The sequence below is a fragment of the Plectropomus leopardus genome, chromosome 20 (assembly GCF_008729295.1).
Source record: "Plectropomus leopardus isolate mb chromosome 20, YSFRI_Pleo_2.0, whole genome shotgun sequence".
Lineage (NCBI taxonomy): Eukaryota > Metazoa > Chordata > Actinopteri > Perciformes > Serranidae > Plectropomus > Plectropomus leopardus.
This window is the reverse complement of record NC_056482.1, coordinates 27,574,869-27,584,876: the sequence shown is the minus strand read 5'-3', so window position 1 is coordinate 27,584,876 and position 10,008 is coordinate 27,574,869.

Below are 10,008 nucleotides of genomic sequence, written 5' to 3'. Positions count from 1 at the left end.
TCTGTCCCCCTTTTCTTTTTCTTCCTTGTTTCTGTCTTTTCCTCTTTCTTTCTTTCTTTATTACTTTCCGTATTTCCCTTTTCTGTCTGTATTTCTTTCCTTTTCATTCTCTCCTCTTCCTATTTTCTTTCATTTTTTCATCTCATTTTCTTTCTTTCATTGTCTTTCTTCTGGCTTTATTTCCTTTCCTTTCATTGTTTCTTATCTCTCTCTCTTTCCATCTCCTTTTCTTTCTTTCTGGCTTTATTTCCTTTATTTCTGTTTTCATTCTACATCAAGTTGAAGTTGGCATGAGACGTTTGTGAGATGTTGTATTTTGGTTACTTAACGCACAACTTAAACCCAACGAAACGTCATCATCAGTATTCTGCGTCAAACTGACACTGACGAATTTATGTCACGACCTAAATTCAACCAAATATCAACATGAAATGACATTAAAGGTCAGCTGGGTTCTTTCTTTCTTTCCTTTTTCTTTGTCATCTTCCAAACTAACTTCCTGGTTGTTGTCCTGCTGTAATGCGTCCTGCTTTTTGGCATCCGAAACTAATAGTCCACCAACAGAACATTTATTGAAATTTTTTTACATTTCAACACTTTATTAGTTTAATTTAAGTGTTTTGCTGTATGTGACAATTCAAGACTAAATATGACCAAAATAACTTAAAATAGGCCCATTTATTTGACCCATGCACAAGTTTAACCACATTTTCTGAGAAAATGCAGAGAATTGTCACATATACATACACTAACATCTACAGAATAAATAAAAACAGTTGAATTATTGAAGTATTCACTTCCTTGTACTCCTTTTTGGACATAAAATACTCACATTTGTTTACTGAATATGTCCTATTGGCATTCTGGTATTGTTTTTCTTGCTTATTCTTATTATTTTGCAATTATTTTCCATTTTATTTGACATGTTTGAAATAAAGATCTAACTATTAGACAGCTGTGGTTATGTCATTATTAAGATGTTTATTCTCACTCTATATTTTTCATGATTATTCCTTAGTCTCTATACCAAATTTTGCCCTTTTTTAACTTATTTTTTCAGCTCAGTTGGTGATGTTTTTAGATTATCGTGATAAATCAGGCCACCCTGACCGGGACAAACTGGCTTCGTCCTCGAGCAAGGTCGTCTAAAGTTCTAGTTAATGAACAAACATGTCGTGACCTTATGATCGGATTATTTTGGGGGACGGTGTAAAATCATGAACTTGGTATTTGTCGTGATTGGTGTGTAAAAGGTATCAGCCCCTTTTAAGAAGTTATATTGGCATGTGAGGAATAATTTTGAGTTAGGACTCAGATCGTTGTTACTTCAATAAAGATTTGATGTTTCTTAAGACAATGCTTTTGAGAAGCTTGATTTTAATTAAAAAGTATTCAACTGAATAAGCTGCTGAAATTAGGGGTCGACCGATATTGGTTTTTCAAGGCCAATACCGATTATTAATGGTGAATGGGACCGATAACTGATATGCATTTACAATAAAAATTTAAATATTTCTGTCAATATTCACAATTTGGAATGTAACAAACTCCAATGCAAAACTTTGTTTAAATGCGTTTAGCAAATGTTTCATCAAAAGTAAAACTTTCAACATAAAAAAAATCAAAAACTTTTTGATTTTATAAAGTTTAGAAAATCTAAATAATAAATTAATATATAATATATAATATTCGTTCTTTGCACTTTTTAATTGATTTTAATCGATTTATGAATTAATTTTATAATTAATTACTAAAATAAAACACAGATACAGATAATAAAATGACAAATATCGGCCCCAATAATTGGCGGGTTGATAATCTGTCGAACCCTGGTTGAAATGTTCTCTATAAACATCTGTAGGTGGACTAGCCGCATAAAGTGTTACCTATTATGTTCGATATAATGTATAATTAGTGTTTTTCTGTGAAAATTACCCCCAATACAGTGTGGTTTTATCCTCCAGGTAGCCGTGGTTTAACCTGCATGTTCCAGGCGTTTGTAGAGATGAGGCTGAATGAGTTTCCCCCAATTATCCAAGCTCCAAACACAGCAGCCTTTAGCCTGTAAAACAAGGCAGAGACACAAAACAGGGGGGACGGAGGGTGGATTATTATTCAGGAGGACACGGTGGGAAAAAGAACATGTGAGGCAAATGTGCCCAACCATCTCTTGTTTGAATGTAGCCACATCACATTGTGCAAAATAATAAAAAAAGGCCCTGTTTGCTCTGCTGTGTACACCGAGCGTCACCCGAACAGACTCTCACCTGTGGAGTGAAAACCGAGGAGCTGTCCGCGGTGCTGAAGAGAAATCAGCACCAAGGACAGCGACAGGCTTTTCTGCTTTCAATGGGAAATCCTACTGTACATTACATGATCACATACGGCTTCTGCTCCATTCTGTAGACACCGTGTTTACGCTAATTGGGCCCTGACACTGTTGTGCTGGTAGATTGAAAACTGGCTAAAACACAGCCTTGACCCTGAGCTGTCGTTCTTCCTCCTATAGGGACAAATTCACTCGTCGCATTCTTCAAAACATTTTTTATGCCTGCTCCTTCAAGGACTTTACATCTTTGCTTCCTCTTGATGCTTCTTTCTATTCGTTTTTCCATCTTCTATAGATGTATGTCGCTCTGTGGAGGTTTGTAAACCGCACTCTGAATACGTAAAGATGGACAAAGTTCGTAGATGGAGCAAAACATGACATATCATGATACGGAATATATGGTTTTATAAAAAATGAACACACTAATTAGATAATGTCATATAGTGTTTCATTAACCCTTTGAAACCTGGAGCCACATCATTATTTTTTTTGCTGTTTTTTTAGACACCTTTCTTGAACCCGGAGAAAAATGGCGCAATTTTTTTTAAAAAAAAAAAAAAAAAAAAAAAAAAAAAAAAAAATATGGGGAAAATTCTTTTATATTTTTTTAAAAAGATAGGTAAAAACTATTTTGGTAGCTAATAATCAAAATTACATACATAAAATTATATTATAACATTTTAATTTTTTAAGCACTTCTTTGTTTTTTTTATTGTTTTTTTACTCTCTTTTTTTTTTTTTTTTAAAATAAAATTTAAGGTAATTTTCTTTTACTTTTTACTAATTTCAATAACCTTTCAAAAGTGTAATTTTTTAAGTTAAAAAAATGTTACCGCACCAAGAAATATTACCTCATAAATGCAAAATGTTTCACTGCACAATTTGAAAACATAAAATGCAATGTAAAATTTGAAAAACCTGATGCATTGCAGTGGCGTATGGTAGTTCAGCCTGTTCTCATTTCCAAGTCGTCAGTGATTTCAGAGTCAGACAACAACACCCTGTGCCACCTTTTGCATCGCTATGATTCGCCACCGGTCAGCCAGACAGCACCTGCCGCAGCGGTATGATACACCACTGGACGGCGTCAGTTTTAAAACGCTGCTGGTAGCGGCACAGCCTCACATAAGTAGTACTTACATAAGTAAGTCCCTGTAGGGCAGGCAGGTTATGCCAGTTTCCTCTTATTTTATAGCTCTAACTTATTTATTCTCTCTCAAACTCAGAGCTAACAAATATTGAATGATGTTCGAGCTCTGCTTGGACTGAGATGGATGGAGCTTGTAGCGTCGTTGCATCATGCCGTAAAAGGGGCTTAAATTAGCACATCTTCGTGGTTGTCAAATTTCCATCAGTTGGATTTTTTTCAGATGCCCGATATACCGATATATAACAACTGATGTGGCCTATAATCAATAGCGATATATTCCATTTTTTTCCAAACCTAATTTTAGTGATCATCATGTCTATTCTGTCGTGGAATTAACATCATAATATGCATACTCTTATGATGACGGTCCATCAGCAGATAAAATAAAAAGTTTTTCAGTGTATGTAATATTCATTCATAGTGCAAAATATTTCTATTTGTTCTTATTTGCACTGTGGGCACAGAGAGAAACGCAGTTTCAATTGTCAGAATTGACAATAAAACTGACTTTGACTTGACTTTGAAAATAAAAAACTTGAACTTAGGGTTGATGTTTTGTAGATGTTTACCTTCGCAATTTAAAAAAAGACTGATTTGTGATATCAGCGGGATCAGCCAATTCCAATATTTTACTTGAAAGCCAATATTAGCCGATACTGACGATGTGCCAATATTATCGTGCATCCCTACTGAAAACGATATTTTGGGTTTTTTTCGTGATTCATCACTACTTTTCCAGTGGGAATTGTTCCCCAAAAACCAGGTACTCTATTCCAAAACATGATATTTTCTTAACCATAACCAAGCGTTTTGGTGGATAAACCTAACCACACATTAATTACGTCGTTATTGAAACGTTGAGTTTTGTGCAAAATACGAAAAATACTCCAAATTAGGGTTGATGTTTTGTACATGTTCACTTTGTCAATTAAACATCATTAATGGTTTGTGATATCCGCAGAAATCAACATGTCAGCCGATACAGGTATTTCATCTTAAAGCCAACATCGGCTGATACCGATGATGTGCCGATAATATTGTACATCTCTAGTTTCGTTAACATCGGTCACATAAGGTAACGCTGTAGGAGCAAATCTCTGCGTATACTTCGGAGTGTGATCTATCTCTTTTGAATTCAAGTTTTCGTTTCCAAAAGTAAGAGTGTGTTATGTCTCCTTTCGAAGGCTCCTCAGTGTTGCTTTAACTATATATAAAATTAGAGGTGATAATTTATTTAAGCACCAACAGAGAGCGAGAGGTGGATTTGAAAATGTCAACTGACGTGTGCTTATATCCATATAGCTGCATATGTGCTCGAATGTAACAGAAGCCTTGAATATTTATATATTTGTGAGTGCATGGTTGGCTGCCTCCAGTGGGACGGAGGTGTTGGTGGGCTGAGCAGAAGGAGACGGGAGCGGCGAAAGATGGAGGGGAAAGAGAGAGTCCCTCAGGCGTGTCCGGGCTCTGATGGCTCCCCTGACAACCTCCTCTGTAATGGTCTCCCTCTCTCTCTGAGTGCTGTGAAATTGCAGGCCGGCGCTCTACAGCTGAGGACTCAGAGGAGACAAACGGCCTTTTAATTCAGAGCGCAGAGAGGTGACGGAGAGGGAGGCCCTAAGGGAGGGCTACCAGTCAGACATCCATCATACTAACCTCTCCCTTGGGACTGGCCCTGCCAAAGAGGGGGCCCTGGAGGTGGTCTCGGGCGTACATGTGTGAGCGCGTGCGTGTGCGTCTTTGGGGTTGCGGTGACACCGCATGCATGGAATGGCGGCTGCAGGGGAGGGAGGAGGAACCGTGCTGCTCAGGTGTCCGCACTGTAAAATCTCACAAGTTGATTTTACTTAAAAAAATCTAGAAAACTGATGCCTTGAGAAATGTTAGTAAATAAAACTATTAGTCTTAATTCATGTCTTTGTGCCTAATTGTTAAATTTACTTAAAATGTAGTTATATTTACTTAATTTTGTGAAGTTGTGTCAACTCAGAAATAACAAGTTTAATTAGATCAATCTTTCTATGTTTTAGCATCTTCAGTAAACCAAGTTAACCGTGCAATATATCTGTATTTTGCTGGTTGTAAACAAGTAAACATATTTGTATATATTTGATCATATTTCTCAAACATGATCACAAAACAGAACTCGCAGATCTCCAAACTTCATCTTTGGCAGAATCTTTGTAATGATCAAGTTAAGTCAGGGTAACTTAGTTTTCTTCAGTTGCTAACACTTAGAAAGAACAAGGTAATTTAATTTGTCATTTTTAAGTTGCAACAAGTTTTAAAAAAATGGGTCAATACAAATACATTTTGAGTAAATTTACCAATTAGACATAAAAGGAAAAACATATTAAAGGGATAGTTCACCAAAAATTGAAAATTTAGTCATTATCTACTAACCCTCTTGCCGATGGAAAGTCAGGTGAAGTTTTTTAGTCCACAAAACACGGCCGGAGTTTCTCGGGGAAAATTGATGCGAATGGTGACCAGGATTCGTATGTTAAAAAATACATAATAAAACCACAAAGTGTCTCCGTACTGCTCATCCAAAGTAATCCAAGTGTCCTGAAGCCCTGATATGCCAACTTGTTTTGAAAAATGTCACTGGCGCCATGTTTTTAGCCTTGTTGTAGCCTGTAGATCCTAGTGTGGGAGCCGTGTTCATGTATGCACGCTCGCGCAAAACCAACAGGAGCTCACGATATCTGCACGCCATTGTCTACACGCTACCTGGAAGCCTCCCGTGAATCCTGGTCACCATTTGCTTTGATTGTCTGGGAGATGAGTCCAACGCCTTTTCCCCGTGAAACTCCGGCAGTGTTTTGTGAACCACAAAACTTCACCTGACTTTGTATCAGCATCAAGGTGAGTGAATGACTGGATTTTCATTTTTGCGTTAATTATCCTTTTAACACTGTTATACTGACTTACCTTTTTAAAGGCAATCAGTGTCCAAGATTAATTTATCAGATTTTACAGTGCAGGCTGTCAAGGTGCAGAGCGGAGCAGTGAAGGTGGGAGTTTTTTTTTCCCACCACATTTATCTATGCACCTATTTTTTATATTTCTATCTTTTTTTCTCTTCATGGCTTCATTTTCAGCGCACAGGGCACAGCAACAACCACTAATGACCGCGCTGCTGCACCGGGGAGGAAGGGTTTTTTGTTTACTTTCATAAATATTTTTCTGAAATTCAATTACTGCAAACATTAACCTTTATTTCTGTCATCCTCAGAGCGCAGATTGTGTAGGAGCTCGTACTGCAGGGACAAAGAGGGTTCAGGGTTTTGTGGACGTTGCTCTCAGTGTTTATATTACTCCTTTTTACTCCATGTGCATTTCACACTAAAAAAGACAGAGAGAGAGAGAGCGACGTGGAGCTGCAGAGGTATTTCATGAAGGCCTCTCGGCAGGGAAAGTGGGTCGATGCTCAGATGTTGGTCCTTGGGAATTATGTTTTTGTGATGGTCTGTAAGCGCCCGGTAAACTGTTGGGGGGAGTGAGACTAACAAAGCATCTATCCTCCAGAATGGATACATAAATACAATGTTTTTTAAGCGATTTATAAAATGGTTAATCAAAATTATTCTTGTATTTTTTTTAATCTTTTCCAAGCCCTCTGCCGTAACTTTTATCCAGCTCGAAGGCTTTCTGATCTTTATTTTCATGCGGCGAATAAAAGAGGCGCTCCAACCCGTGTGAAGGCTTCTCTTAATGTTTTGTGGAGAGGCGAAAGAGGCAGGATTTTAGCGACGGGCTCTGAATGTGTCGAAAGTCGCTAAATGAATTCCAGGGTATAGGTATTTGAGCTTTACCCTAAGATGTTCTAAATTTGAAAGAGTTACTTATGTTTATTCTGAGGAATGTTTTAATGCGGTTTTGCTGGAATGACTCTTAGGTTTATCAAAAAAAATGACATAAACGTGTTTCACCTTCCGTTAAGTGAATGAATCAAATGAATACGTCCAAAATTTTATAAGCAAAATGTCTATAAGGTTTTTCTTTTAAGCTCTAGTCTTGTCAATGTCAAATTGACTGACATCACGGCGTTTAGACACTTTCAGTATTTAAAGTATTTAAATCATTGAAATCTGAGCAAATTGGTTTGCTTTCTTTTGAAAACACAAAAAAAAGGCAATGAGCAATTTGGCAAGAACTATTCCGCAAACTGCAGGAAATTAGTATATTTGGACAATTATTTTTTAAAAAGGAAGTGAAAAATGTCCAAAAAACTATGTTAATAATTATATAATTAAATATTTAAAATTATTTTACATAATTCTTATTATTTTTGGGTCGTTTCCTTTTTACTTTATTTTTCTTTGGTGTTATTTCAATTTTCAGGTAATTTTCTTGTACTTAAATTTAAAAAAAATTACAAATTTGGGGGTAATTTCTTCTTCAGTTGCTCATTGCCTTTCACCTGTGTTTTTTTTTAAACATCAAGTCAGTATGCACAGGTCTCAAATGGTAAACTGTATCTTATGTTTTAAGGGAACTGTGTGGATTTGGTGAGGAACGCAGACTTTAACCAGCTGAAACTTCTCCCAGTTAAAATTCATCAGTATTCATTGTTCAGGAGGTTTTAATCAGGAGCCAAATTATCAGAGAGGCCCGGTTTTGGGCCAGTTTTGGGCTTTCTCAGATGAATGACGACCATCATGAAAGAAACGTGGCGATATCTTTGGTCGTGGCTCTAAAACAACGGTCCTACGTCGTACAGTGAGAGAGGTTCAAGGATGATCGTTGTCACGGTTGTTACAACCTACGTCCACTAACCGACCAACAGAAATGTAGCATGAAATGATGAACTGGTCAGCGTGACACTTAATAAACACTAGAAGATGTTAACAAATACTTTGAGCTCTCGTAGCAAAATTTCATGCAAAGTTGGCTACTAAATGCACTCATAAATCATAGCCAAAATAATAATAATAATAATAATAATAAAATAGGATACCTTATTGTGTTTTCTTCTCTTTTGTCCATTCCAATGGATGAAGAATCTTTATGCGAAAATCTAAAAAGTGAAAAAGACAATTAATGGTCTTAATTTTGGACGGAAAATGTGCGATTATTTATTTTTCTTCAGAATTGAGTAATACTTTAAAACACATTATATTCATTTTTGTCATTGTGTCTCAAATATGATTAATTACTCCTTAAAAATATTATGTGGAAAACCTCCAGAGATTAATATTCTGTAATCGATAAGATACAATAAAAGCTTATTGTGTCATTATAAAATCAAATATGAGCAGTTTCCCTGTTTAAAATATATTTCTCCTATTCTTTTTACAGTTTCAGATTGATTTTTTTTTAATCCAGAATAAAAGCGGTATGTCTTTTCTATGTTTTTTTTGACATGCAATATAACATCTGATGTTTACTTTAAAAGCTGTTTAAACACAAATTATGTATTTTAACTATATGAATAGTTAAAATGGCAACACTAGCAATGATTGGCTTACAGACGTCCCATCAGTTAAGTCTGTGCATTTGGGTGGAGCTGACTGACAGTTATTATAGATATAGATATCCTAGAAATCTTATGTCCAATTCTTCTCTGTTATCTCTTTGTATTGTGACTCTCAAAAATGAAACTTTGCTGTTTTGTAGTCTTCCTTTCACTTTCAGCTTTTCTCTTTTTGTAATAAAATTAAAATCAACATATAAAAAAAAAGAATAAGTTGTGTTTGCTTTTTGCCCGACAGGAATCCGCACTGGTATGAATAACCGCGTTGTGATTGGACGGACGGGCCGAGCGGGAGGCCATCATCAAGGAAAACAAACATGGCAGGAATCTCAACTCACAAATATAACCTTCTCCAAATACCCAGAATAAAGGACTAATGCAAACAGCCGCACTCACCTCTCACCCTGTGAGCGCAAACACACACACACGGACAAACACACACACACACACGCTGGACTGTGAATAGATAATTGGAGCATTGTTCCAGGTGAGCCGCAGTCACAAGTCGCGGTGCATGACTCTTCTTCTTGAATTTCCTCCCCGCAGTCAACCGCTGGGTAAAGTGGTGTGACTCGATGTGGCACGCTGTAAAAAAGACAGGTGGATGGGATCTGGGTAGTTGTGGAGAGTAAAAGCATGACTGCACGGCTCACACTGTGTGGAGTTCAGCCCCTGTCATTGAGATATAATGAGGGAGATCACCTTTCACTGTGGGCCATCCTAATGAGGTAATGAATGGGGGTGTGCATGGCACCTTTGCCCTCACCTACTCTATTAATCAGAGTAGGGTCACACACAGCCGCCAGGACCCGGCCTCCCCCATCTGGCAGCACTAATGGACCAAGCGATGGATTGAAGGTGCTTTTAGTTAAAGAGCTCTGGTTAGTAACCAGGAGAGGAGAGAGGGATGGCATGGTTTCCTGGGAAGAAAAACCAGAGGAAATACAGGGGCGGAGGCAGCTGACTGCGAGAATATTTCACACCTTCGAGGCAGAGGGAGTGAGAAGTGTGCGTGGCGTCGACCTTCGACCTCATCTCAGCCACCTCGAG